The 13,090-nt window shown below is 41.3% G+C and overlaps 1 protein-coding gene across 1 annotated transcript in view; it reads right to left on the reverse strand.

Annotated features, from left to right (window-relative positions):
• Positions 1 to 13,090, reverse strand: part of LOC135273157 (PI-PLC X domain-containing protein 1-like) — a 195,471-nt gene that overhangs the window by 144,241 nt on the left and 38,140 nt on the right. Inside the window, exon 2 of the mRNA XM_064372070.1 lies at positions 1,546 to 2,043. The gene's annotated coding sequence lies outside the window, so the exon portion shown is untranslated. The remainder of the gene's footprint in view (positions 1 to 1,545; positions 2,044 to 13,090) is intronic.

Consider the following 13,090-nt stretch of genomic DNA (forward strand, 5'->3'; position numbering starts at 1 on the left):
CCGTTTTGGATGTCCTGAGGCTGCACCACACATAGAGAAACATTTTAAAACTATCAAGTGAAAATAAATACAGGCTGGGTGCTGAGGTTCACAGCTGTAATCCCAGCACTTTGGGACGCTGAGGCAGGTGGATCAGGGAGTCAAGAGATCAAGACCATCCTGGCCAACACGGTGGAACCCTGTCTCTACTAAAAATACAAAACTTAGCTGGGCATTGTAGCTCATGCCAGTAGTCCCAGCTACTTGGGAGGCTGAGGCAGGAGAATCGCTTGAACCAAGGAGGCGGAGGCTCCATTGAGCAGGGATCGCACCCCTGCACTCCAGCCTGGGCGACAGGGCAAGACTCTGTCTCTAAATAAATACAGACAGACTTCCAATATTTAGTTCCAGACCCTAAGGATGGCTTCATATGCTGTCTCCTCACTCTGAAGCAGCACGTTTTAAATGTAGGAGTCTTTTTTTAGTTAAATATATTAAGTATCAAATATGCATAACATGAAATTTACCAATTTAAGTCTTTTTTCTTTTTTGAGACAGAGTCTCACTCTGTCTCCAGGCTGGAGTGCAGTGGTGCGATCTCGGCTCACCGCAACCTCTGCCTCCTGGGTTCAAGCAATTCTCCTGCCGCAGCCTCCTGAGTAGCTGGGATTACAGGCACGCCCCACCATGCCCAGCTAATTTTTTGTATTTTTAGTAGACACAGGGTTCTGCCATGTTGGCCAGACTGGTCTCGAATTCCTGACCTCAAATGATCTGCCTGCCTCAACCTCCCAAAGCGCTAGGATTACAGGCATAAGCCACCACGCTCCGCCTAGAGAGTGATTCTTTTATTTCATATACAGTCATATTAATTATCCCCCCATCTGGAGTTAGGTTAATAATTTCATGCAAAAAAATGAAGTTCAAACAGTAACCTTACTAAATAAAGAGCCGACACAAAAAGAAATTCTTTCATGAAACCTAAGATTGCCAGGGCACTGCATTTCACCAATAAGCTGAATATCATTTACACAAGGAATAAAAGGTCACGTGTCCTCTAAAATCCCACATTTGCTACAGCCATTCCTCCTTCTATTCTTTTGTTTGTGCAGTAACTAGATACAGGTAGGCTGAGAGTGAATTAGTTTTCCCAGATGAGTGAGAAAAGTAAATGTTTCCCAAATGCCCAAAGCGAGATTTTATCTGTCATTCTCTCTCTCTCTCTCTTTCTTTCTCTCTCTCTCTCTCTGAGAGAGAGGCAGCACTCTCTTTGCAAGAACTGTAAAAATTGAAAATGATCCAGAAAAACTGCACGGATTGAAAATGATCCAGATTTTTAGAATTTGCCCTCACCTTGACAACGCTAAAATTACAAGCAGCAGTCAACTTTTACAAGATACCCTTATTGTGTAACATTTATAGGCTGCCAAAAACATGTTAAAACTAATCAGATAACAAAGGTGAGGAGAAACCCCTCACCTGCCACGTAGCTAGCAGTGAATACACTTTTTATTTCCATGACATTTTCTGGCAGAAAGGGGTTGGCTTAAGGCGGATCGGACTAACCTTCAATTTACTCGTCACAGTAGGACACTTCGCAAGTGACACAGGTCTTCACAGCGTCCTGGGCAGGATCCTGGTCACAAAACTGGCAGAGGACCTTCTCGGCTGAGGTCATGGTGTTGGCGTCAAAGGCCCGCTCCCGACGGGTCTCACTGGGAGAGTTGGGCCCGCTCACTGATGCTTTCTGGAACCTGTCGATGATGTTCTGTAGAGTGACGTTGCGCTTCAGCCCGTCTAGACCTCGCTGGCTGAGGGTGATGACATGCCGGCAGGTGGGGCACTGGAAGGCGGTGATGGACTCCACAGACTCGTTGGTAGCACAGTGTGATACTAGGATGCGGTGGGCGCAGTTGAAGCAGAGGCTGTGTGCGCAGGGCAGTAGGAGAGGGTCCTCAAAGAGCTCCAGACAAATAGGACAGGTCAGCTCTGACTCCAGTGTTTCCATCTTCAGGCAAAGCTCTCTTGTGTCATCAGCAAAACCCAAGGAAGCTGATCAGCTATCTGGAAACAAGAAGGTAAGATTTGATTAGGCACAGGGGGGTCAACCATGGGGGGCTGTCAGCTTTGAATGCATCTCAGAATAATTCCAAACACAGGTCATGAAAGGGTAAGTGTGTGTACATTCCAAATAATTCTCTTTCTATTCATTGGGGAAAAAAGGGCGTAAAAGCATCCTGAGCCATTATACACCAGTTAACATTTTCTCAAAGTTCAGTAACTGAAAGTTGGCAATTTTTTTTTGCAATTTTGTTTTTTAAAAGGCCTCATTGAAAATTGGAAAGTAATTGAAACTGTAATTTCCATAATTTGTATTTAATCACAATAATCTTATTGTGTCAGAGTCAGCTTTTACCTTGCACAGAAAATGAAAATGTAGAAATATTCATTAAAAAAACTAGAGTCTTTTATAAATTTGAATTTATACACTTACATATTAATGTATATAAGGTTTAAGGACTTTTATTCTGCAATACCAAACCAGGTTTCAGAACACTAGGAAAGCAGTAACTACAGAAATAGCCATGAAATATACATGAAATCAGATGTGTGGATTTCAGCAGAGATGATCATGTTTAAGTGTGGGATGTCATTTTACAAAATACATTCCTGAGAAAAAACATTGACTTTCACAAAGACGATTGTGATAGAGGCAATATTTTTGGTATGTGTTCGTTATGCTTCTGAATAATTCCATTGTTTATCCGTCAGTGGGACGTGGGTGGGCAGAGAGAAGCAGATAAAAATATCTGGGGGCTTTTTCAGTGACTGCAGTAAGTTTAGGTACCAATGACTAATATTTAGAGCAACAATTTAGTTAATTAGAACAAGAATTTTGGTGGTTATCATATTCATTTGATAAGTTATGTTTATGACCATGATAACGATTACAGTTGAGAAAGCAATTTAAGGAGGCTTACAAAACTGCTGAGGGACCCCTTTAGCCAAAAAACTCCCATCACGGGCTTGTCACTGTTGCCAGCAACAGGCCAGACTGGCAGGAGGTCCAGCCTCACACTCTGAGTTGTGTTGGCCTGGGTATAACCTCTGCCAGCTTTGTTGCTCCCCTCTAGGCCACCTGAGGGTGGCCCAGCTGCCTGCTCCCCACGCCGTAAAGACCTCAGTGCTTTTGTGAACTCTCGTCTGCCTTCCCATCAAAAAGCGTAGTGGAAAGACTTCCACACAAACCCCAGTTCACTAAGGGTGAAGAGGCCTCATGCTCATTAGCAGGCCTGGGAACCAAGCTGCTTTGAACCTTCTCCCTTTCAAGACCATTAGCAGAGGTCTGTGGAACAGTGATGGGAATGTTAGATGCAGCCCACTGCAGACTGTGGAACAGTGCAGTTCACCCAGTAGTTGGGAGGTTCAAATCACCCACGGGGGTGGGGGTGGGGTGTTCTCAGCCGGATTTATGGGAAGGTTTCACATCCAAAGCTATGTTTAGTGATTCTGACGATCAGGCGCTTGAATTCACACCTCCACTTATTTACAAAATTCATGGTTTCTAGAATACCCTGACCCCTTCTGAAATAACATCCTTCAGAAATAACACGTGGTGTTTTGGTGAAATTAATGCTCATCTTGCTACCAACTGAATGGTAACTGATCATTAAAAGTATAAAGTTTGTCCTGAGCCTGTTAAAAATGAAAGAGCTACTGGCTCCATAGAAGCCTGGCACCTTAAAAAATCCTCAACCATTCACTAACATTTACTACATAGGAAAGAATAAAAGAGCAACTGTGACTTGAAATATTAAAGCTTGCATATCTTTCTACAACTTGCAATGGAAACCCTAGGGTTGCTGTTATAAGAAACATATCATCCCCACTTGGTCTCAGTCACCTCTTCCTATAGATGGCTCAGAAGAAATGGAAAGGTTTTTACCGATTAATAATTATTTTGGTTAATCATAGAAAAATGTAGAGTTATCTTTAAATCAAAGTTCTTCCACCTTCTCGTCAGAAGCATATAAATCAAAGAAAAAATGTAGCCCTTTTGGTCTGCTTTGTTCTCAGATAAAACAAGAATGCCTACCACTGAATCTCAACAGAAGGATAAGCATCAAATTAGGTCTGGAGAGCTATGATGACTGTATTTTTAATGCAGGTGCCAGGATTCCATCCCGGAGTGGTGTGATGAGAATTTCTAGAAAGGATTCCGCTGGGGGACCTCAGTGGAAATGCTGACATTTAATAGATGTTTACTGTGTGCCAGGTACTGAGCTAGCCGAAGAAGCCAGAATCTTTATCTCTATTATCATGGGCCAAGCCAGCATCATCTCTCATGTGGACTATCATAAGACCTTTCTAAATGATCTCCTGGCTTCTGTTCACTCTTGCCCTTCCCCCTATAGCCTATCCTCCACTCAGAACCCAAGAGCCTGTTAAAACATGACAGAACACGCCTCTCCTCTGCTCTGCTCTGTAAGGGCTTTCCATCTCACCCGGAGAGAAATTCACCAGAATAAACCAGCCCCAGAAAACACAGACTCAGACAGTGAGCTCACTTCCTCCCACACTACTCACTGCTCCCTCTGCTCTGGGCACATGGCCTCGTTCTGACTCCTCAAACATGCCAAGCACATCCCAACCCCACTCACACCTGCAAGGTCTTCAGAATCCACATGACTGTCTGCTCCAGTGTCACCTTCCCTCTGAATCCACATAAAACCAATTCCCCTTCTACTACCATACCACCTCCCCATTGTGGCAATTCTTCCCCATCTCAGTTTATTTTTCTTTATAACATTTATCACTGACATATTATTTTAGTTTGTTTATTGCTCCATCTTTCCCTACTGTCCTCAACATTAGAATATAAGCTCAGTCAAAGCAGAGATTTGCTTTGCTCTTTGAGGGATGTACCACCAACACCTAGAACAGTGCCCAGCATACAAAATGACTCAAATAGTCATTGATTCCATTAAATGCACTGACTTTGCAGCTAAAATAAAAAGGATCAAATATAGCCCTGCCTTTAAGGATGTCTCGATATATTAGAACAGAGGTCAGCAAACTTTTTCTATAATGGGCAAAATAGTAGACATTTTTGGCTTTGTGGGCCAAAGGGGCCCTGTTGCAGCTACTCAAATCCACCACTGTAGGGCAAAAACAATCAGACACAATACATAAAGAAATGAGTGCAGCTGTGTTCCAACATAACTGTATTTAGAAAAACAGGCCGCAGGCCAGCATTGGACTGCAGATCTTATTTTGTTGAGCCATGTATTAGAAGATAGAGGCATATAGAGATAACCAGAATATAAATGAAAATCATTCTCAGAGAGGTATGAATAAAATGTTGCGTGGGTAACAGCGGCAAGGGTGGTGGAGCAAGACTGGGACAAGCACGTACAGGTTTTCAGTGCTAATGGGAAATAATTTGCAATGGGCTTTCAACCTGACATCAGTGGAAATTATGTGACTCGAGTGCTTAGGGGCAACTCATGTAAGAATGATTTAATAGTAGCTACTCAGAACCAGATCTTTTCTTTTATTGCCATAGCGCCTGGCATAGTGCTTTATGCAAGTGTCTACACTGTAAATGGTTAATTGTATTAGGTGATGACAAAATACTCAGCTGTGGTAGGTGAAATTCAGCCGATTTTCTAAATCTTTTACCTGTATGCTACCAAAAAGGAAGGGTTTTGGTTTGATATCTATAGTGGATCCCATTTTTTCCACATTTACCCAGATTTTACAATGACATAGATATCGTTTTTGTTAAATGGCTCAACAGTATCTTATTTGACTCATTCCATTCCTTCTTCCAAAAGAAACTTAATATGGTTTATTTTCTAGCTTTCTTTAAAATATCTTTTTGCAGAAATTAAAATGCCATTCATTCATTCATTTTTTTTTTTTTTTTTTTTTTTGCCATTCAATCTTTCACCAAATATTTAAGTTCTTCTATGTACTTGGTCCTGAGACAAGTACTGGTAACACCTGGCCCTGTCTCCATGATCTTATGGTTCATTCAGGGAGAGAAAATATGAAAAAGGTCAGGTGTGGTGGCTCATGCCTGTCATGCCAGAACTTTGGGAGGCCAAAGTGGGATGATCTCTTGACCCCAGGAGTTTGAAACCAGTCTGGGCAAAATAATGAGACTCTATCTCTACCAAAAAAAAAAAAAAATTATCCAGGAATGGTGGCACATGCTGTGGTCCCAGCTACTTGGGAGGCTGAGGCTTGAGCATGAGAGGCTGAGGCCGCAATGAACCGTGATCATGCCAAAGCACTACAGCCTGGGCGACAGAGTGAGTCCATCTCAAGAAAAACAAATGAACAAGCTGTAATGCAACATACAAAAAGATGCATGCCAAAGACAGACAGGGAATAATCAACTCTATATAGCAAGAGAGGCGATAAGGAGAAGCTTCCTGAAGGAGGTAAAGTATGAAGTGGGTTTTACAAGATGAACAGGGATTCACCAAGCAGATAGCGGTAGGTGGGTGGGAATTTTATGCAAAATTTTATCTTTCATTTGACTTTTCATATATATATATGTATATATATATTCATATATATATATGAATTCATATATATATATTCATATTCATATATATATATATTCATATATGAATATATATATACATATATATATATATATATCTTGATATATATAACAATATCAGGCCAGGCACAGTGGCTCACACCTGTAATCCCAGCACTTTGGGAGGCTGAGGTGGGTGGATCACTTGAGGTCAGGAATTCCAGACCAGCCTGGCTAACATGGTCAAACGCCCCATCTTTACTAAAATTACAAAAAATTAGCTGGATGTGGTGCCATGCGCCTGTGATTCCAGCAATTTAGGAGTCTGAGACAGGAGAATCACTTGAACCTGGGAGGCAAAGGTTGCAGTGAGCTGAGGTCACACCACTGCACTCCGGCCTGTGCGACAGAGCGAGACTGTCTCAAAACAAAACAAACAAACACCAACAAAACCCCCCTATATCATAAAATAGCAACTTTTGCCTTTTCTTAACTGTCATAATGTAATTTTCATGCCTCAAAAAAAAAAAAGAGCTTCTTTGTCTTTACTTCAATAAAAGGAAATCACACATGCATATTTAACATTTTTGTGAATGGGCAGATTGGTTCTCATTCAGAGAGGATCTAGATAATCTTGGGAATCCCTTGCAACAAACTGGAAATGGCAATAAATCTCAGCTCACACCTCTGCCTGTCCATGGTTCAGACATCTAGAACAGGGCACAGAATAATGAACAACAGGGGAGAGAGCTAGATGGGTGACTGGACAATCTAAGACATTCTGCAGTTCTGCTACTTATTAGCTGTCTGTGTGTTCAAGGGTGAGTTTCCACAGATGTTCCCTACAGTCAGTTCCTCTAGCACTCTAATCACTCCCCTCGGCAGGAGAGTCTTTAGTGACAGATTACAGTGAAGCCCCGAATTGTGGGACACATTGGATACATGTTTTGAAGAAACTTTCTTACGGGTTCAAGACTTATAAGGAAGGTACTTCTTTAAAGTGGAAAATTAATAAATAGACGTTTTGATGGAAAATAATAATGTAAATGTTTTCACACCTCCCTCTTCTTCCTTTCCTTTTCTCTCTCATTTTGTGTATCTTGGTCCATTTTGTGTTGCTATAACAGAATACCCGAGGCTGGGCAATTTATAAAGAAAAGAGGTTTATTTAGCTCGTGGCTCTGCAGGCTGGGAAGTACAAGAAGCATTGTACTGGCATCTGCTCAAGAGAAGGAACTTTGCTTTATAACAACTCCACTCTCGTGGGAACTAATCCACTCCCGTGAGAACCAATCTAGTCTCCATGAGAGCAAGAACTGACTCTCTCAAGAAGGGCATCAAGACATTTGTGAAGGATCTAACCTCATGACGCAGACATCTCCCACGAGGCCCCACCTGCCAATACCACCACATTGGGGATTAAATTTCAACACAAGTTTTGGTAGGGACAAACAAACCACAGCACTGCATGTCACTGAAATTGTACTTTTCTAGTTTTCCTCTGTCTAACCACTGCTGACTTCCACCTCTTGCTAATCAAAGCCTAGGTGTTTTCTCATGGTCTATGCGTCCTTTGAAAGAGCCATCCAATTTTTTGTTTGTTTCATGTACTGCCTCTCTGAGAATGACTGCTAGGCTTCTATTCCAAAATGCCATCCCTTTCTGGAACCAGTCTAGCACTGACAGTTCTTTGCTTCATGTACTGCAAGTGCCTCAGACTTGAAATGCATATCATGTGGGATTTATCCTCTTCCCTCACAAGACTGTCTTTGTCTTCTCTACAGGGCTCCTGGTGGCTCCTCACAGCACTTCCATCCTCCTGGTCACCAGAAGGCAGACATCACAGTTTCTACTTGTCCCTCTTTAGGGGTTGGCAGAATAATGGCCCTCAAAGATGTCCACAGCCTCCTTCTCAGAGTTTGTGAATATTTTAGGTTACAGAGCAAAGGGGACTGAATGTTGCTGACATAATTAATATTGCTAAGCAGCTGACTTTGAGATGGTAAGAGTAGCATGGATCATCTAGGTGGATCCAAAGGAATCACAGGCTTTTTAAATGTGGAAGTGGCAGGAAGAAGAGTTAGAGTCAGAATGATAAGATATTACAAAGAGTCAACCAGTCATATCTGGCCTTGAAGATGGAGGAAGGGGCCATGAGCCAAGGAATGCAGGCAGCTGCTAGAAGCTAGAAAAGGCAAGGAAATGAATTCTTCCCAAGGCCCTTGAAAAGGAATGCAGCCCTAAAGATACCTTACTTATAGCCCAGTGAGACCTGTCAGACTTCCGACTCTAGAAATGTAAGATAATGAATCTGCATTGTTTGAAGCCATCAGGTTTGTGCTAACTTGTTACAGCATCAGTAGGAAATGAATATACCCTCTATCCCCCAAATCCAAATCATTAGCTACACGTGTCAATCCTCAGGAACTCTGCACTGGTTTCCTTCCCTCTGTTCCCACTGCCTCTGTGTTCATGCAGACTCTCTTTGCTACATTCCTGGACCATTACCAAAAAATCCTCCTCATTTGCTTCTCACCTCAAGTCTTTTCTCCTTCAGCTGGATGTTTGTAATGTCCTTCTGGCACCACTACTTTTTTCTGTCACTCCTCTCAAAGGCACAAAACATTGAGCAGCTCCCTGCTGCTCAAAGTATGAATCTGGTCACTTTGTCTCCTTTGCAAGCCTCACTCCAGCTTCTCCCAAACTACACTTTCAATCTTATTCCCAATCATTCCCTGGTCTATACCATGGAGCCAGTAAATGGGACCATTTGATGCTCTTAGCAATTTCCTTTGTTTTTCTTCCTAGCACAAATCATTTTTCCTATGTGTTTCTGGTTTCATGTTTGTTTTCTTTGATTTCAGGGTTTTATGTTTTGTTTTGTTTTAAGATGAGAGTAGAACCTCCTAAGAGGCTCAAAGAGCCTGGCCACTGTTGGATTTGGTGACTTCATATTCAACAAAGAGGAATTATTTTAAAAGATGGCTCTAAATAGTGTGACATGTCTTAATTTTACATTCAGCAAAGCAACCCCTTTAACTGAAAAACACAAAGTGATGTAATTGTCCTATTCACAAAATAACTAAAATATTTATTTTAAAATATTATTTCTTAGTACACAACTGAATAGTCAGCAATAGGACCTGGGTTTAAAGTTATAGGATTCATCTCATTCTTTCTATGGCTGGATTCACTCTGGAGTTGATACAGGAACATAGGTGCATGTGTGCAGGCAGACACACAAACATAAATGTCATATGGAGATTAACATTCACAGTCTAAATTTGAGGCCAGTTATGAATGCGTGGCCTGAGACAAATGACCAACTCCCTTGACATTCTCCATGATAAAAACTGGATGTAAGAGGCGTGTGACTTTTGGGGCTAAGGAAAATTAATCAGAAAGATGGAAAGCTAGCAGTGAGGACTGTAAGAATGATGGGGCCTTGGTACCCAGGTGATGGCTAAGGTGATCTGGCTGATCTAGTTGCCTGAGCAGGTGGCCCCTTGCTCCCTCTAGGCTCCAGGTATCTTCATCCTGAAAAAGCACTCATACCAGGAGGAGGACTTTCCTGGAGAGAGTTAGGCTTTCTTTTGTCCAAGGTACAGGATATGAGAGGAAACATCTTGAAGGAGAAAATTCCTAGTGGAAGAGGAAGGACCTAGGGACTTCCTTGGTTTTAGAGTTTGGGCTTGAGAAGGGAAACGGGGGAACTCAGGATAGGTGCTCTTATGAATTATTGTTGCAGACCAAGGGCATGGATTCATCTTTTTTGCTCCCTCCTCTGAAGTAAGAGGCAAAAATATTGACCTGGCGAGTCCACTCAGACATAGCATTTAACCTCCAGCCTATACTGTCGTAACCCTTGCCACCATCCTGCTGGCTAGCTCATCTTTATTTTTGATTTTTTTATTTTTTATTTATTTTTATTTTTATTTTTATTTTGAGATGGAGTTTCGCTCTTGTTACCCAGGCTGGAGTGCAATGGCACGATCTCAGCTCACCGCAACCTCCACCTCCTGGGTTCAGGCAATTCTCCCGCCTCAGTCTCCTGAGTAGCTGGGATTACAGGCGCACACCACCATGCCCAGCTAATTTTTGTATTTTTAGTAGAGACGGGGTTTCACCATGTTGACCGGGATGGTCTCGATCTCTTGACCTCGTGATCCACCCGCCTCGGCCTCCCAAAGTGCTGGGATTACAGGCGTGAGCCACCGCGCCCGGCCCTAATTTTTATTTTTTTTTAGAATTTCACAACTTTATTCTTTGTAGTCTCTCCTGACCTCTGCTATGACACGATCAAGATAACCCGCACCTTGAAGGAACACCTAGGATCCCTGTGAAGATAGCATTGCCAGGTTTAATCCATAGCCAAATTCAATGGGCAGGCCTTCTTGTTCAGAATGCCAAGGATATAGAAGTTTCATTTGTATATTCAAGAACTGAGCAGGAATTAGGGGTCTCCAGACCAAATGCATTCTGAGAGCTCACTTATCCATTAGAATAAGGAGATAGCCTATCATCAGCACATCATCTATAATTTTTTATCCCAAATTTCTCTTAATGGGGGCACTGACATTTTTAATCACAAGGTAAACCCACCTCTCAATGCTTTCCTACAAGTATTCTAGGTTATGTCTGCACACTTCATGAAATACAATTATTTTTCTAATTTGGTGTATATAAGAAAGAACATGCAATTCTATCAATTCCATCAATAATCTTACTTTCAGCCTCTCACTTTGTACAACTCTAAAGCCTTCACTACCAGGGAAATTTGTGAGTTGCTAGACCAAGGAATAAAGTTGGCTGCCAACACTGGGTGGCCTGTGATTAATTGTTAATACCAGGTGGCTCTCAGCCACTGCCCAGATGATTCCCAGGGCACTTCCTCCAGTTCTTTTCCAAATATGCTCTGGACTATAGAGACTAAGTTTATTGTTAAATTTACCAAAACATAACTGAGATGACAAACACACTGTTAAAATTGTACGATGTTACACCAAGCCACACGAAAATGGTTTCAGAACAGGAAGCTCCTATAAGTATTTCAAACAACAAACAGCATTGAAAATGTACCAATAAATTGAATTACTTGAGAGTCCTAAATTTCCGAAACAAAATCAAATCAATTTACTTGACTGTCCACTCCTGCTATCCCCTGTTTACCTGGGTAACTAAGATTCAGTTGATTTATTGCTATTTGAATTTTTGCTGTTAGATTATCTGCATTATAGAACTATAGATGAAATAATTTTTAAAGACTGCAGAATGATGTTTCTATCTTGGACCAGCAGAAATACAGACTTTCAGAGGACTCAAAACTACTGAACTGTAAAACACTGGAAATCAACCTGAGTTTGGGAGGCAGATTGTAACAGGGACCCAACTCAGAAGGGACTTGCTCTCATCTTAAATAAGCATAATTTTCAGCAAACTGACACAAGAACAGAAAGCCAAACACCGTATGGTCTCACTCATAGGTGGGTGTTGAACAAATAGAACACGTGGACTCAGGGAGAGGAGCATCAGACACTGGGGGCAGTTGGGGGCGGGTAGGGGAGAGACAGTGGGGGGTGGGGAGGGAGGGGAGGGTGGGAGGGATAACATGGGGAGAAATGCTAGATATAGTATGCACCTAAAGTAAAATAAATAAATTTAAAAAAATAACAAATGGATAACATTAAGACAGTAAAAATAAAACCACAGATTAAAAGAAAAAAAAGTATCTAACACAATCTCCATACAAACTGGCTGATACATCCAAGATGAATTCATCATAGAGTATTTTGAATAACATAATACAAGCACTCAGCATCTGTATATTCAATTATGCAGTTTAGTATTTGACTTTGAGTGATAAAAACCACCGAATAAAGATACTAACCAAATGCTATTTTACGGATTAGTACTCTGGCCAATTTAAGAAGCAGGTGGGTCAGTAAAGGCACAGTAAAACAGGGCCACGAAGTGAAGGAAAAAGGAGAGAAGGAGACCTAATTGGATTTAATTGCATTCTGAAATACTGCAAATTGATAGTATAATATAGGCTGTTTGAGTACAAATGAGAAGTGGTTCTTAAAAACAACAGTATAAATAATACATCAAGTAAGAACAGGTGAAAAAAGGTGATCCAGTAACATTTTCTAGGTAAACAATGTGACTCTGAACTATCACTGCATTTAGCCTCCAAATGCCAGCACATTCAAATTCATTTGCTCAACCGGTAACAGACAACTAAGAATTTCTGCCAAGCAAATTGTAGGGGACCAGAGGGACCGTTTGAAAAAAAAAAAGTGACAAGCAGATGAGCACTGAGATGCTAGCCTCAAGTATTAAGATAATTAATACAATAGATATTTTGAATAACTTGACATTTCTTCTTTAAGAAGTGCTGAAATTAACTTTTTTTTAACCTGATACTTGAAGTGAGAACCAGGAAAGACTTTTAATTTCACCAAACACCCACCTGGTGGAATTCATGCAAATCAAATTAAACTGTTAACCAAATCTTTTCTGTACTTTCACATCTGCTTAAAACTTGCTCATTCTTAATAA

The sequence above is a fragment of the Aotus nancymaae genome, unplaced genomic scaffold, assembly GCF_030222135.1.
Source record: "Aotus nancymaae isolate 86718 unplaced genomic scaffold, 86718_ANA_hifiasm-v0.15.2.pri h1tg000292l, whole genome shotgun sequence".
Classification (NCBI taxonomy): domain Eukaryota; kingdom Metazoa; phylum Chordata; class Mammalia; order Primates; family Aotidae; genus Aotus; species Aotus nancymaae.